Below are 17,756 nucleotides of genomic sequence, written 5' to 3'. Positions count from 1 at the left end.
TTGTTTCCTTGGTTACTACTTCCGTTTTGGCTCAACGGATCGTCGAAAGCTGTATTAAAAGTCGTGGGACTTATCTAAGAGTTTCCCGAGTTTTTATTTATACAAAACCATTTGTTGCATACTCTACATTGTTGACCCCATTCCAGAACACGTAAGAAATGGCACAAGAGTCTCCTGAAGCAAACATTCTGGCAAACTTAGTAACTCAAATGCAGACTCTTGTTAGTCAACCTACTAACGAAGTGAATGCAGTGTCTGTGAAGCTCCCAGAATTCTGGATTAAATCTCCAGAAGTGTGGTTCGCGAGGGTTGAAGCCCAGTTTGGCACCAAAGCTATCACACAAGATCAAACAAAGTATGACTACGTTGTCAGTGCTCTTGACATCAACACTGCAGATGAAGTGCAATCAATTCTCCTCAATCCACCAGCTGTAAACAAATATAACACTTTGAAAAGTGCTCTCATCAAGACTTTTGGAAAATCTCAGGCCCAGAAAGATGCAGAGTTACTCAATCTCAATGGACTGGGTGACAAACGTCCTACTGCCCTCATGTGTAAGATCAATGCACTGAATGATGATCCACAGACACTGTAGCGTGCACTTTTTCTTCCTGACGACATTCGTAGCATCCTCGCAGGACATAATGTAGAAGAGCTTGCTGAAGCTGCAGACCGTATCTGGGAAACACGCACTGCAGGTGTCCAACAGATTTCAGTGGTTCAACCTGACACATATGGTGTGATCATGGGCCCATCTGTGGAAGCTGTATCTGCCGCTAAAAGATTTCAGCGAAACTCCTGTTCACTTCATCAGAGTAATTCAGTTCCAGCTTCACGATCAACAGCACAGTCCTCTGTGTGTTTCTACCATCAGAGATTTGGACCAGATGCTCGTCACTGCCAGCCTGGTTGCAAGTTTGCATCTCTTCTGAAGAATAAACAAGACACATCATTGTCGGGAAACGACAAAGCCGGTCACTAAACATGGTAGGGGCCGGCATTTCAAACTCAGACACGTTCTCTGTTTTAGATCGCCGCACTGGACAATCCTTCTTGATTGATACTGGTGCTGATGTGTCAGTGTATCCTGCCTCTGCACAGGATCGCAAGACTAACCCACCTTCTGCACCCCTTTCTGCTGCAAATGGAACTTCCATCAAAACCTGGGGCAAAAAACAACATTACTTTAGAAATCAGTTCAAAAAAACTCTATTCACATGACTTCTATCTTGCTGATGTCACACGCCCCATTCTTGGTGCTGATTTTTTCATCGCTCACTCACTCATCATTGATCTCAAGGGCAAACGTCTCCTGTCCCAAAACAATGTTTCCACTTCACTCAAAAACATGGATGCACTTTTGTCTGTGACTGGTCTTTCATTTCTATCACACAATGCTTACTCTGATCTGCTTCAACATTTTCCAGAATTACTGACACCACATTTTGACTCCACCATCAACAAACATGGTGTTGAACATCACATCATCACACATGGCCCACCAGTTCATGCCCGTGCCCGACGCTTAAACCCAGAAAAACTTGCAGCTGCCAAAGCTGAATTCCTGAAAATGGAAGAGATGGGTATCATCCGTCGGTCCAACTCCCCTTGGTCTTCACCCCTACATGTGGTTCCTAAGTCAAATGGCCAGTGGCAACCCTGCAGTGACTACAGACGCCTCAACACTGCTACCAAAGATGATCGATACCCCTTGCCTCACATTCAGGATTTCAGCAATCATTTGGCAGGATGCACCATTTTCTCCAAAATTGATTTGGTCAGGGGTTATCATCAGATTCCTATGGCACCATCTTCTATTGCTAAGACTGCCATCATCACACCTTTCGGCCTCTGGGAATTTCTCCACATGCCTTTCGGCCTCAAGAACGCAGCCCAGGCTTTCCAACGTCTCATGGATGGCATTCTAAGGGACATTCCCTTCACTTTTGTCTACATTGATGACATCCTTGTAGCAAGTCACTCACATGAGGAACATCTTGAGCACCTGAGACAACTTTTTCAGCTCCTTTCAGCCAATGGACTAGTCATCAACAAAGGCAAGTGTGTTTTTGGTGCTAGTGAGTTGGATTTCCTTGGGCATCATGTCACGGCTCAAGGAATGCGTCCACTCCCTGACCGGGTAGCTGCCCTCCATGACTGTGCTGCACCTGCCGACCGTACCAGCCTTCAACGGTTTCTGGGGATGATGAATTACTATCATCGTTTCATCCCACATGTTGCAGACATCCTGGCTCCACTTCATGCCCAAGCAAGCGGTAAAGGACAATCCATTGACTGGTCTGCAGAATGCCAAACTAATTTTGAAAAAGCCAAAGAAGCACTCAATGAGGCGGTGCTCTTACATCATCCCCAAACAGATGTACCAACAAGTCTTACAGTGGATGCATCCAACACTGCTGTAGGAGCTCAACTTGAACAACGTCAAGGCCAGTCCTGGGTACCTCTTGCCTTCTTCTCCAGAAAACTTTCAGAAACAGAAAAGAAGTACAGTGCCTTTGACCATGAACTTCTTGCAGCTTACAGTGCAATCAAACATTTCAGACATTTTTTGGAAGGACGTTCTTTTGCTTTGTACACGGATCACAAACCCTTAACATCAGCTCTCAAGAGTCAAACAGACCGATCCCCTCGTCAGACAAGACATCTTTCCTACATTGCTGAATTCACCACTGACATCCAATACATCCAGGGCAAGTTCAATGTGGTAGCCGATGCCCTTTCACGTTTCAGCACCAACTCCATTGCAGAAGAACGCTGCATTTCCTCTGTGGGTGACTTCAATCGCCTTGCTGAAGATCAAGCTCAGTCTGACGAGATGGAAACCTATCGCACAGCTGCTACTGGTCTCCAGCTACAAGATGTTCAGCTTGGGACACTCACCCTGCTGTGTGATATATCCACTGGTGTCCAGAGGCCAGTGCTACCAAAGTCCTGGACACGCTCAGTCTTTGACAACATTCATGGCCTCTCTCACGCAGGTGCACGTCCGACTCAACAAGCTATCAGCCAACGTTTTGTGTGGCACGGTATGAAACGTGACATAAGCAAGTGGTGCAAGGAATGTCATGCCTGCCAAACCTCCAAAATCCATAGACACACAAGAGCACAACTAGTAGAACGTCCACTACCAAATACCAGATTCTGCAGTCTGCCTGTGGACCTTGTTGGACCTCTGCCAACCAGCCAGGGCATGAACTATGTCTTCACCATTATTGACCGTTTCACCAAATGGCCAGAAGCCATTCCCTTACCAGATGCTCATGCTTCTACCTGTGCTACAGCTCTTGTTCACCACTGGATCGCAAGATTTGGGGTTCCAGAAGACATTATCTCGGACCGTGGCGAGCAGTTCACCTCGGCTCTTTGGACAGAGTGCAACAAGTTTTTGGGCATTGAGACACACACGACCACAGCCTATCACCCCCAGGCGAATGGCATGGTTGAGCGCTTCCATTGTCAGCTTGAGGCAGCACTCAAGGCACGCACTACTGGCCCTGACTGGGTTGCAGAATTACCCATGGTTCTGTTGGGAATTCGCTCTTCTTGGCGTGTGGATCCTGACTGTTCTCCAGCTGAGCTTGTGTATGGCTCAACCCTTCGCCTTCCTGGTGAATTTCTTCATCCACTTGAAGCATGGACTGTTGAACCAGACTCTACATTTCTCAAACATCTTCAGCACACCATGCGCTCCGTACAACCTCCAGCACCAAAGTTCCATGGACAACAGTTTACCTATGTGCCTGCAAATTTGGCCTTAACAGGTTATGTCTACGTCCGAACTGACTGTCACCGACATCCATTTCAGCGACCTTATCAAGGCCCTTATCGCATCATGGACACCAGTGACAAGTTCTTCACCCTGGACATCAAAGGCCGCTCAGAGAAGGTCTCAATCGACCGACTCAAAGCTGCTTTTGTGACGCCACTCACATCTTCAGATGATAAGAGACTGGGTTCATCTGCTGAAGCATCATCGTCATCACTACTGCCAAAAACCTCCACAGAGTCAATGACTGTACCATCATCATCCCCAGTCATACACCCAGAAACCTCGATCCGTTCTGGTCGAATTTCACGGTTACCAGCAAGATTTCGTTAACAGTCATTCTCATTCACTCCTTGACAATTCTTTTGTAGTTGTACTCCGCTGGGAAGGGGGTAATATAGCGTCTCACTCTCACGTGTTATTTACCTCCTTTGTTTAGATAAGTTACTTCCCTTGTTTTGTTTCCTTGGTTACTACTTCCGTTTTGGCTCAACGGATTGTCGAAAGCTGTATTAAAAGTCGTGGGACTTATCTAAGGGTTTCCCGAGTTTTTCTTTATACAAAACCATTTGTTGCATACTCTACACTCTAATTACGTGACCAACACTGCAAGTGTCTGTATCTCTCGGGCCTGGTTAACGCTGGGATATCATTATGACAGGAAGCGTAGAGTACAGCCTTGCAACGCAGTCCCAAACCAAAATGGACCTCCATAGCAGCATTGCCATCGTCATCGTCATCCTCCTCCATCATCATCAATATAAACAAAACAGTCCCAAAGTCTGTGGCCTTTCATGCCCTGCTCTCATGGTGACCTCAGTTTCGATACCCCTTCACTTCTGTGCTTGGGGTGAGTCCTGTCAATGTCTTCAGTGTCGGCAGATTCATGAGGGGCTGTTGTTTGAGGGACGTGGTGGTGGTCTCCACTCTGGGGGGACGCTCACTCAGTCTGGCTCTGCGACTAAGCCATTATTGTCGTTAGTAGGGGGCTTAGTAGGTGGTGTCCTAAGTACGTTAAATCAGAACAGGCACCACTGAACACACTGAAGTGACTCAGCAGCAGTGCAGGGTCTCCTCTGGTGTGTGGCCTCCTGGCGACCTAACATCGATGGTTCCCTGCGGACTGCCGACGCTGGAACTGTGTTGGACGAAATTGGGTGTGGCCGTGTATGGGGGAATCTAAATGAGCGGCATGGGATAATGCCACTGAAACGGTGCAGATGATGGGGCACAAAAAAAGGGAGGGGGGGGGGGGACAATCTGGCAAACACACACACACACACACACAACTTTGATCTAGATTTATATGTGTTTGAATTATCAAAAAAGTGAAATACCGGTGTAACAGGCCAGATCTTACCCTGGCCAGAGATTACCCCCATAAGAACTGGCCTAGGCCAGAGTTCACCCCCGTTAGAAATGGCCTGGGCCAGAGTTTACCCCCGTAAGAACTGGCCTGGGCTACATCTTACCCCGGGTTTAGTTTGGCCTAGGCCAGTTTATATCCTCTGGGCCATTTCTTACCCCCTCTCTTTTTCTCTGATGTACATTGATATTTGAAGAGTGCCAAGATTAACAACATTAGAATGAAGGGTATGTGAACTGCGAGGAATATATTTCACACAATATTTATCACCAATGGGCTTTTATTCAAAACTGGAAAATAATCAATGAACTTGTTGCTTGGATAAAACTGCTGTCTTATTTGCAATTGAAATTTTCGATATGGAACACCTGTTTTAACTGATATTATCTTTGAACATGAAGTTCGTTCCAAGAGACGTTCAGTCGCTCTGTTGTACAGTGACTGCTTTTGATGAATTGTGCCAAGTAATCTTGAGTTGGAAATAGAAAGAGGGAGACGTAGTGGCACACCACGAGAGTTGCGGTTATGCAAGGTTTGTGATATGGCTGTGATTGGGGATGAGTTCTATTTCATAATGGAATGTACAAAGTATGATGACTTCCGAAACAAGCGTGTGCATGAAAAATATTTGTCTCCGAAGTCGGTTTTCATTTTTTGTTTTTTGCTTGTTTGTTTGTTTTTTGTTCATAGGAAGCAGATGGAATTTGTTAGCTATGAGTACGTTTATCAAATTTGCACATTCAAATGCTAATTGTTATTTGAATCATATTTGCGTTTTCTTATTAAGTTATAGTGTTGAGTATTTGAATGTCTTCTTTTGGACGTAAAAGTATCATTTGATAGCAGTCCTCCATAAGCAACTGGAGTGAAAGGATGAATAAAACTTTAAACTATATTTTTTTTTAGAAAATGAGCATGGAAGAAAGAAGAAGCTGAGAAGAGAAACAAGAAAGAAAAAGAGGGTATTGAAGAAAGGTATGTCCACTAAAAAATCAATGAGCAAGAACAGAGACAAAGAACACACACACACAACACACACACACACACACACACACACACACACACCACACGCACACACGCACACACACAAACTCCCTTTATTGTTGTGTCTATAAACCTTTCATTCACGGTTTCAGTAGTGGTGCGTATATAGTGTTCAGTGGTTCTCAGCGGTGAAAAGTGGTGGTCAATGGTCCTCTGTGATTGTGGTCAGCGGTGGTCAGCAGTAGTCAGTCGTAGTCATCAGTCAGCAGTGGTCAGTAATGGGCAATGGTGGTTATTAGTGGACAGTGATGTCAGTGGTTAGCAGAAGTCAGTGGTCAGTGGTAGTCAGCAGTGGTCAGTGCTGGTCAGTTGTCAGAAGTGGTCGGTGGTCAGAAGCGGTCAGTAGTGGTCAGAGGTCAGTAATCATAAGTGGTCAGTGGTTGGTTCTGGTCGGTCAGTGGTTAGCGGTTGTAAGTGATCAGTAGTGCTAGTAGTCAGTGGTGGTCAATGGTGGTCAGCTGTCAGTAGTGGTCAGTGTTGCTCAGCAGTGGTCAGTGGTCATCAGTGGTCAATGGATGTCATCGGTGGTTAGTGGTCAGTAATGGTTAGTGGTCAGTATATGGTGGCCAGCAGTGGTCAGTAGTGTTCAGTGGTTAACGGTGATCAGCAGTAGTCAGCGGTCAGTGGTGGGCAGCAGTGGATAGCGGTCAGCAGTGGTCAGTAGTTGTCAGTGGACTGTAGTGGTCAGTGGTGGTCAGCGGTCAGCAGTGGTCAGTTTGCAGTTAATAAGATCAAAAACAAAAAAACAACAAAAAAAACAACAAAAAAAACAAAACAAAACAAACAAGACGACTTGATAATGCACAAATGTGACAAAACAACGCAATCTGAAGAATTTGACGTAGTGGTCAGCAGTGGCAAGTAATGGTCAATAATGTCCAACAGTATAGTAAAATCTGCTAAAACGTTGCAATATTGTTACAATGTGATGCAAGCTGAACTCTGATAGTGGTCAGTAGTGGTCATGCAGCGGTCAAACGTCTTCAAGGACATAATGTACAAATGCGACAACATAATGCAGTCTGAGCACTCTTAAACTGTGGTCAACCATGGTCAGCTGTGGGGGAACATAGACCTGGGGGAACTTAGACCTAGGGGGATATAGACCTGGGAGAACTTAGACCTGGGGAAACATAGACATGCTCCCCTGCACTGCATCCCAACTAGGTCACTGTTAACCTCTCTGATGTCTGAAAGTGAGCATGATGTGAGCGGGCGTGGCATGGCACGTGAAGGTCATACGTGTGTGTCTGTGGGTGGGTGGGGGTGGTGGTGTGTGTGTGTTTGTCTGTGTGTGAGAACATAGACGCTAGCGTGAGAAACAGGATTGCCTAAGTCAGCGCCGCCTTTGGGAGACTCCGTGAGAACGTCTGGGAGCGGAGACGATTCAGCTGTACCACTAAGCTGAAGGTCTACTGTGCAGTGATCCTTACCACCCTCCTTTACGCCAGCGAGACCTGGACTGTCTACAGCAGACACGCCAAACAGCTCAACTCCTCCACATCAGGTGGCAAGACAAAGTCCCCGACACGGAAGTCCTGGAACGAACTGGCCTCTGCAGCGTCTAAACCCTTCTGCAGAATGTCCAAGCCAAGTGGACTGGGCATGTGGTAAGAATGTCAGACAGCCGACTGTCTAATCAGCTGCTGTGTCAGGGCAAGCGCTCAGCTGGAGGACAGAAGAAACGCTACCAAGACTGCCTCAAAGCGTCCCTCAAAGACCTGGGAGTCGACATCAACACGTGGGAGACACTTGCCGTTCTGGCCCGTCCAGCTTGGCACAGCATAATCTCCACAGGAGCCCGTGCAGCTGAAGCCAGGCACATCAACGAAGCGTACCGAAAGCGTGCTGTTCGCAAGGCCCGAGTAGCATCCACTGCCACAATAGCACCCATTCACTTATGTCCCACATGTGGGCGAGACTTCAGGGCCCAGATTGGCCTTCACCAGTCACCTCTGGACCTACAGCCACCGATCTTCCATATGACTCTTGAAGCCATGGTCATCTCCGAATCCGAAGGACGAACATCATCACCTAACTTTTTTTTGACAAACATCATAACATCACTTTTTTTTGCATTAATTGCAAAGTGGCTTGAGCGCTGGACGAAGTTATATAAATTCCCACTGTCAATATTATTATTATCATTATCATCATCATCATCAATGTAACTGTGATACAGACTGGTTGGGTGAGCGAAGTGTACACAGGGGGTATATTCCAGCCAGGAGGAGTAAGAAATGGCCTGGCTGGTTTTTACCCGGCATAAGAAGTAGCCTAGGTTACTTCCTACCCGGGCTAAGAACCAGCTAGGGATAGGTTTTGGCCTGTTACACCGGGAACGTGGGTTGCTTCAGATGGAATTGTTCCGTGTCAAGCATGCAGTCTTCAATTCTACGAATACTCAATCTTGACGAAAAGTAGAAAATATTAATTGGATCAATATATGTTAAGAGGTCCACTAGTAACACTAAATAAGAGCTCACTTATTCACCCACGTCAGTCAGTCAGTGGAGGAGATGTTTGAAGTTAAACATCGAGAATTTTACTGAGTATGAAAGATGCTGAGTCAAACTAACTGCTGAAGATACACCTTGCCTCAAAAGCTCACAATTCTAACAAACTATTTCTACCGTCTTATGAGAGTAAATAAACAGCGGAGTTGTTACACATTAGTTCTTTCAGAACTGTTCTGCATCTCCTAAACTGTTCCATTTCATTTTATATAGGTTACTTTGTGACGTCTGTCAGCCAGGCACGACCACTTGCATGTTCATTATACTGTCAACTGAATGGAGTGTGCTGCAACAGCTATTTTTAGACAGGCAGCGTGCAACCAAAACATCCTTCTGAACCTCGAAACATCACTGTCTGCAAGGAGTTGCTTAGCATATATGTAGTTGACTTCCGAAGGATGTGGAAAATAGTACATTAAAGATTATGTTACTGTTAAGAAAACTTAATACATCTTTCAAAGCTAGGTATTGCATGTTTTACAGACTTCCACGCTGGGACCACAAAAACAGCCGCACAGTTGGCAAAGGTTAGAGTTGTCTTCCTTCGTGCATGCAGAATGCGACGTGATGTAACTGAAATTGTGCTTGGAAAATCGATTTTTGTATTTGTATGCTTGTTGGGGACATTTATGCAGTGAGCTTTTCAGACCTGTGTGCAAATCTCTGAATATAAACTCAGCTGCCTTCTTCGCCTCTTGTCAGTTATATGTTATCGCGAAGTATAGTGAGTGAATGCGGCAGGGGTCAGTCCGATACTCCCCCGTGTCGATAACTCCCCCGCGTCAATACTCCCCCGTGTCGATACTCCCCCGCGTCAATACTCCCCCGTGTCGATACTCCCCGTCAACACTCCCCCGTGTCAATACTCCCCGTCAATACTCCCCCGTGTCGATACTCCCCCGCGTCAATACTCCCCTGTGTCGATACTCCCCCCGTGTCAATAGTCCCTCTCACAAAGATCCAAAAACAGTCAAATACAGATGAACGTATATGTTTGTGACTGTTAATGCTTTCTGCTTGATCAAAGTTGTGTTGTGAAATGATGAATGTGTTGTGTTCTCTTCATAACAGCCGTCCGCGTTCAGAGTTGAGCAGCGACTTGTGTGTTGGGCCCGCTGTTGTGTGGGCTCGCTGCATTGTAGTCCGGGCCGTGTTACACGGACTTCGGCTTTTTCATCACGACTCAGTGTATCTGGTGGCAAAAGCTCTCTCTCTCTCTCTCTCTCTCTCTCTCTCTTCGTCTCTCATTTTCTGTTTCTCTGTCTCTCCCCCTCTCTGCCACTCTCTCTGTCTCTCTCTCTCTGTCAGTCTCTCTCTCTCTCACTCACTCTCCGTCTCTCATTTTCTGTTTCTCTGTCTCTCCCCCTCTCTGCCACTCTCTATCTGTCTCCCCCTCTCTGCCACTCTCTCTCTGTCTGTCTCTGTGTACCCCCCTCTCTGCCACTCTCTCTCTGTCTCTCTCTGTGTACCCCCCTCTCTGCCACTCTCTATCTCTATCTGTCTTCCCCTCTCTGTCACTCTCTCTCTGTCTCTCTCTGTGTACCCCCCTCTCTGCCACTCTCTATCTCTGTCTCCCCCTCTCTGCCACTCTCTCTCTGTCTCTCTCTGTGTACCCCCCTCTCTATCTCTATCTGTCTCCCCCTCTCTGCCACTCTCTCTCTATCTGTCTCCCCCTCTCTGCCACTCTCTCTCTGTCTCTCTCTGTGTACCCCCGGGGTGAGCTGTTGTTACCTGTGCGAAGCGGACGTGTTTCTCAGTGCTCTGCAAATAATTAACGTTTTTTGGTTAATTACGCTGTATTGTTTCAAATACGATCGTTGATGATTGACACTAAGCAACCATGCCTTCAGCCACGCTTGATTTTCGTGTTCGATGCGGTGGATTTGTCTCTGTTTTCATCAATTTCATGGCGAAACGAGCAAAACAGAAAGCGGCCATGCAACTTCGTACCCTCAGAGTGCGCACACGCCTGACCGGTGTATTGGTTGGACTGGCCCTCACTGTTTTTTCTTCAGTGACCTCCTTTTACGGTGTGGCGATGTAGAGCTGAACCCCGGACCGGGGTCTGGCAGTACCATGAGGCAGGCACGGCTGACCAGTGAGGGTGTCGGACGACGAGCCAGTACTGACCAGTCAACGGTTCCTGACCGTGACTTGTCTTCCACAGTGGCTTCAGGTGAATTACTCCTGAGCTGTGGTGATGTTGAAGTGAACCCTGGACCTAACCCTAACCCTGACCAAGGTGTGTCGACGTCCTCCAGCAGTTTGCGGCAGACCCGGCTCTCCAGCTCACACTCCACTCGTTCGACAAAGGAACCGTCCCTGGCTGATGTGATGGCAACTGTGAACGACATGAACAGTTCTGTGAACAGTAAACTGAGTGAAATGAACAGTTCCATGAACAGTAAACTGGATGATGTCAAACAGGAAATGTGCAGCTTGCGCCAGGAGTACGGTGCCTTGCATGAACTTGTGAGTGGCCTCAAAGATGAAGTAAGTGAACTACATCATAAAAATAATGAACTGGAACAGAAGAATAAAGATTTGAATGATAAAGTAAATGATCTGGAAAAGAAATGTGATGACCTTGAAAGTAGGTCAAAAAGAAATAATTTGATTTTTCATGGCATTTTAAAAAGGGAAGGGGAAGATTGTGAAGGGGTGATTAAGGACTTGATTACTGATAAGCTTGATCTGACAGATGCATTTGAATTTGATAGAGTACATCGATTGAACTCCAAATCAGATTCCCCAATAATTGCTCGATGTTCCTTTTATAAACAAAAGATTGAAATATTGAAAGCAAAACAAAAACTGAAGGGAACTAAAATATTTGTTGGGGAGGACTTCACTTGGAGAGTCCGTGAGATCAGGCGGAAGCTGGGTCCCCACTTGAAGAAAGCAAGGGATGAAGGGAGACAGGCACGTATGGTGTATGACCACCTCTTTATTGATGGGCGAAAGTTCATTCTTGACTCTCACGATTCCCTGACGGAAGTGAGATAGGAACCTGGCCCGCCCCATGTTTATATTGATTCTGCCCGGGTAAAATCTAAGACGGGAATAAATGCTAAGCATACACCGAACCATTCCCCTGTGAGCTTGGCCTGGCCGCTGACAACCTCACGTGAGGCACGCGGAGGATCGGACCAAAATTTAAACCCTTTAACATGCTTTAGCATGCCTGTGATCGTGATCCGTACCAGTTTTCACGTAATGCAAGTTCTCATGCCTTGTTAACAGATAGAAAGGGGAAATGTGGAAATCCTTCTTCCCATAATATTAAACAGAATGGCGGAATACCTGTAAATAATATTTCCCAATTTGTTAACCACGCTAATTCGTTTCCCATTAAGAACTTTTTCTTTTTTGTCATGGAATGTCAATGGTTTACGTTCGAAGTTTATATTTCACGACTTTCTTTCTTATATTTCATCATTTGATTTTGTATGTCTCACTGAAACATTTGAAGACGACTGTGAAAGTAGTATGTTTACTGGCTACACAATACACTGCAAACCCGCTGTTAAGTTCACAAAGCAAGGAAGAAGATCGGGAGGGATAATCTGTTTATTTAGGAACGAATTTGATCCATATATACGTAAATTAGATGTTAAGTTTGAAAATATGTGTGCATTTCTTATTGACAACCGATTGTTTGGCTGTGTTAAAAATATTTTATATGTATGTGTTTATGTACCGCCAGAGGGTTCTCCTTTTTATGTTCACTTCGATTATGATCAAGGGATTGCTGTACTTGAAGATTGTTTAACCGATTTGTTATTAGAATTGGAAGATGTCTACGTAATCATGTGGTGATTTAAATAGTCGAATCTCTAATCTGTCTCCATCTCAGCCAGTAAATGAAAATATCGAGTCTCAATTTAAAAGTTGTTCTATCATTTCTAAACGTTGCTCTCAAGATACTTCTATTAATGCCTATGGTAAATATCTGTTGAATATGTGTACTGCTTTAAACTTGATTATTTTGAATGGGGTTTGTAATGGTGACCAGGAAGGTCGCTATACATTCTCAAGTGAAAATGGATGCAGTGTGAATGATTACTTTATTTTATCTAATGACCTTTATGATTTTGTTTGTGACTTGTGTGAACTCCATGTTGCTGATCGATATGAATCCGATCATTTTCCTGTTGAATATAATATTACATTGTCAACTGATAATTCATTTAAAAACAGAGAAAGCAATGCTGTGCAGATCATAGAAAAATTTGTATGGAGTGATGAATATAGTCAAGAATTTTACAGAAAATTATGTGAAGTAGAATGTCATGTTAAATTGCATACAGCTCTTGAACTGATTGATGTCAATGTTAATGAAGCCTTAGGATTGTTTAATGATTGTATCCGTGAGTGTGCAGCATGTATGAAGAAAAGCATAAGTGTAGATAACAGTAAGCATCGTGAAGGTTGGTTTGATGAGGAATGTAGGAATACTAGACAAAATGTACGTAAGCTATTGAGAAAATGTCGTAGAACGCTAGGTAAAGATGATAATAATGAGTATGTTAAAGCTAGAAGAGAATATAAACATATGTTAGATAGAAAGAAAAAACAGTTTCATAGAAATATGTTAGATAAGTTGACTGCTTCTATTGATGACCAAAAACAATTTTGGGAATGTGTAAATAAAATACCTTATAAAAGAAAACAACCTAAGAATGAATTATCTGTAGATGACTGGTTTGAACACTTTAAAGCCTTATTAGATAAAGATACACAGCATGATAACACTGATTATGTTTTACCAGAAGTGGAAACCGAGGCCATGGATCGTCCAATCACTCGAGAAGTTAAATTCGCCCTTAGAAAATTAAAAAGTAGAAAAGCAGCAGGTCCTGATGGCATTATTGGAGAATTTTTAAAAACTCCTTGTGAAATGATTGTAGACTTTTTTGTAAAATTCTTGAATGTTTTATTTGATAAAGGTGTCTTTCCTGAACAATGGTGTCATTCGATTATTCTTCCACTTTATAAAAAGGGTAATGTAAATAATACTAATAATTATAGAGGCATTTCACTTTGTGACATCAGTAGCAAAGTCTATAGCACTATCATTAACCAAAGGATTCAGGAATATGTAGAATATAATGATATAACTGGAGAACATCAAGCTGGGTTTAGACGAGGTTACTCAACAACTGATCATATGTTTACTCTTTTTGCACTCATCCAGAAACAGTTTTCTTTTAACCGTAAACTGTATGTGGCGTTTATTGATTTTGAAAAGGCATTTGATTCCATTAACCGAAATTTATTATGGCCCATTCTGATTAAAAATGGAGTAAGTGGAAAACTCTTCAATTGCATTAGGAGTATGTATAGTGTTGTCAAAACAAGAGTTAGATGTGGTGATAAGCTTACGAATTATATATGTTGTACTAGAGGAGTTAAACAGGGAGATGTTTGTAGTCCTATTTTGTTTTCATTATTTATAAATGAATTAGCGATAGAAATAATAGATAAGGGAAGGCACGGTGCTAGATTCACAAGTGATATTATGGAATTATTTATTTTACTACTCGCTGATGATATAGTTTTACTCTCTGAGACAGTTGTTGGTCTTCAGACACAGTTGAATAATCTGAAAAATTCAGCCAATCAGTTACAGTTACCGGTTAATTTGGATAAGAGTAACATAATTGTCTTTAGATGAAGAAACTTCGTTTGTTGAATAATAATTCCTTGAAGCTATTTCTGAAATTATTTGATATTCAGATACAACCTATTGTGCTATATGGTTCAGAATTGTGGGGGTTAGATAGAAAATCGGTTATGCATTGTGAGTCTGTCCATTTATTTGGGCTTAAAAATTTTTTAGGGGTTGAAGTGAGAACACCCAATGATTTAGTATATGGAGAAACTAATAGGCACCCAATCTATATTAACTCTGCTATTAGATGCATTCGTTACTGGTTAAATTATTAAAAATGAATAATACTCGACTGCCAAGTAAATCTTACAATATGCTATATGATTTAGACTTAGGAGGCAAAACAAACTGGGTATCGAATGTACGAATGTGTTTACGTGAACTTGGTTTTGGGTATGTATGGGAATATCAAGGAGTAGGGGATGAAATTAGATTTGTGCAAATTCTTCGTCAACGATTGATAGACTGTAGGTGGCAGGAGTGGGAAAACCATATTCAAACGAGTGAAAGATTTGAAATTTATCGAAATTTTACCTCTGATCATATAGTAAAGCGATACCTTCTGTTTGATTTTAACAGACACCTCAGATTTACATTGACCAGATTTAGATTTGGAATCTCTGAAGTAAACACACAAAGATATCGTTACAATGCAACATGTCATTCTGAACAATTGTGCCCACTATGCAAAGAATCAGGAGAGGATGAAGTTCACTTTGTTTTAAAATGCCCTGTGTTGACTGTGTTTATTCCCCCCAAATATTATATAAATCCATGCTTGTTTCGGTTATGTTTATTAATGGCATCTAACGATGAAAACACCATACGTAGTTTTGCTATGTATCTTTATAAAGCACTGCAATTAAGAGAGACACTCATTTCTTAGATTCACTGATAGTTTGTTGTGAATGACGTTGTATTGTTTATATTACCAATTGCAATGACACATGTAAAGCTGTTATTACCCCCTATTCATATGGGGCTATGGCCTTAACTGAATAAACCATCTTGAATCTGTGTACCCCCCCCCCTCTGCCACTCTCTATCTCTCTCTCTGTCTCCCTCTCTCTCTCTCTGTGTCTCCCCCTCTCAGCCACTGTCTCCCCCTCTCTGCCACTCTCTCTGTGTCTCCCCATCTCTGCCACTCTCTCTCTGTCTCTCTCTCTGTGTCTGTCTGTCTCCCCATCTCTGCCTCTCTCTCTCTCTCTCAGTCTCCCCCTCTCTGCCACTCTCTCTCTCTCCCCCTCTCTGCCACTCTGTCTCTCTCTCTCTCTGTCTCCCCCTCTCTGCCTCTCTCTCTCTGTCTCCCCATCTCCGCCACTCTCTCTCTCTCTGTGTCTGTCTCCCCAGCTCTGCAAACTCTCTCTGTCTCTGTCTCCCCCTCTCTGCCACTCTCTCTGTCTCCCCATCTCTGCCACTCTCTCTCTGTCTTTCAAACTGTGTTTGTCTCCGCCTCTCTGCCACTCTGTCTCCCCCTCTCTGCCACTCTCTGTGTCTCCCCCTCTCTGCCACTCTCACTCTCTCTCTGTGTCTCCCCCTCTCTGCCTCTGTCTCCCCCTCTCTGCCACACTCTCTGTCTCCTCCTCTCTGCCACTCTGTCTCTCTGTGTCTCCCCCTCTCTGCCACTCTCTCTCTCTGTCTCCCCCTCTCTGCCACTCTCTCTGTCTTCCCATCTCTGCCACTCTCTCTCTCTCTCTCTCTCTTACTCTCTGTCTCTCTCTGTGTCTGTCTCCCCATCTCTGCCACTGTGTGTGTGTGTGTGTGTGTGTGTGTGTGTGTGTGTGTGTGTGTGTGTGTGTTTATCTCTCTCTCTGTGTCTCCACCTCTCTTCCACTCTCTCTCTATCTCTATCTCTGTCTGTCTCTCTCTGTCTGTCTCCCCATCTCTGCCACACACTCTCTCTCTGTCTCCCCCTCTCTGCCACTCTCTCTCTCTCTGTGTCTTTCTATCTCCCCATCTCTGCCACACACACACACTCTCTGTCTCTCTCTGTGTCTCTCTCCCCATCTCTGCCACTCTCTCTCTCTGTCTCTCTCTTTCTCCCCCTCTCTGTCTCTTTCTCTGTCTGTCTGTCTCTCTGTCTCCCCCTCTCTGCCACTCTCTCTCTCTCCCTCTCTCTCTGTCTCCCCCTCTCTGTCACTCTCTCTCTCTCTGTCTCTCTCTCTGTTTCCCCCTCTCTGCCACTCTGTCTCCCCCTCTGTGCCACTCTGTCTCTCTCTCTGTGTCTCCCCCTCTCTGCCACTCTCTCTCTCTGCCACTCTCTCTGCCACTCTCTCTGTCTGTCTCCCCATCTCTGCAAACTCTCTTTGTCTCTCTCTCTCTGTCTCCCCCTCTCTGCCACTCTCCCTGTCTCTCTCTGTGTCTCTGTCTCCCAATCTCTGCCACTCTCTCTCTCTCTGTCTCTCTCCGTGTCTGTCTCCCCATCTCTGCCACTCTCTCTTTCTCTCTTTCTCTCTCTCTCTCTCTCTCTCTGTCTTTCTCTCTGTGTCTCTCTCTGTGTCTGTCTCCGCAACTCTGCCACTCTCTCTCTGTGTGTGTGTGTGTGTGTGTGTGTGTGTGTGTGTGTGTGTGTGTGTGTGTGTGTGTGTGTGTGTTTGTCTCTCTCTCTCTCTGTGTCTCCACCTCTCTGCCACTCTCTCTCTCTCTGTGCCTGTCTCCCCCTCTCTGCCACTCTCTCTCTGTCTGTCTGTCTCTGTCTGTCTCTCTCTGTCTGTCTCCCCATCTCTGCCACACACTCTCTCTCTGTCTCTCTCTCTCTGTCTCCCCCTCTCTGTCTCTCTGTCTCCCCCTCCCTGCCACTCTCTCTCTCTCTCTGTCTCCCCATCTCTGAAACACACACTCTCTCTCTGTCTCTCTCTGTGTCTGTCTCCCCATCTCTGCCACTCTCTCTGTCTCTCCCTCTCTGCCACTCTCTCTCTGTCTCCCCATCTCTGCCACTCTCTCTGTGTCTCCCCATCTCTGCCTCTCTCTCTCTCTCTGTCTCCCCATCTCTGCCACTCTCTCTCTCTCCCCTTTGTTTGCTTTACATATATTGGCGCTGTTCTTTATAATGGATGTTAACACGGAAGCCCCCCACACCCCCTTACCCCTGTTGTCACGGGCAGAAATGCCTAAACAATAAACCATTCAGACTTCAGACTCTCTGTGTGCGTGTCTCTCTCTGTCTCTTCCTCTTTGCCACTCTCTCTGTGTCTCCCCATCTCTGCCACTCCCCCTCTCTGCCACTCTCTCTCTCTCTGTGTCTCTCCCTCTCTGCCACTCTCTCTCTCTCTGTCTCCCCCTCTCTGCCACTTTCTCTCTCTGTCTCCCCCTCTCTGCCACTCTCTCTCTGTCTCCCCCTCTCTGCCACTCTCTCTCTCTGTGTCTCC

The sequence above is a fragment of the Babylonia areolata genome, chromosome 3, assembly GCF_041734735.1.
Source record: "Babylonia areolata isolate BAREFJ2019XMU chromosome 3, ASM4173473v1, whole genome shotgun sequence".
In the NCBI taxonomy this organism is placed as follows: Eukaryota; Metazoa; Mollusca; class Gastropoda; order Neogastropoda; family Buccinidae; genus Babylonia; species Babylonia areolata.
This window is presented reverse-complemented; position numbering follows the sequence as displayed.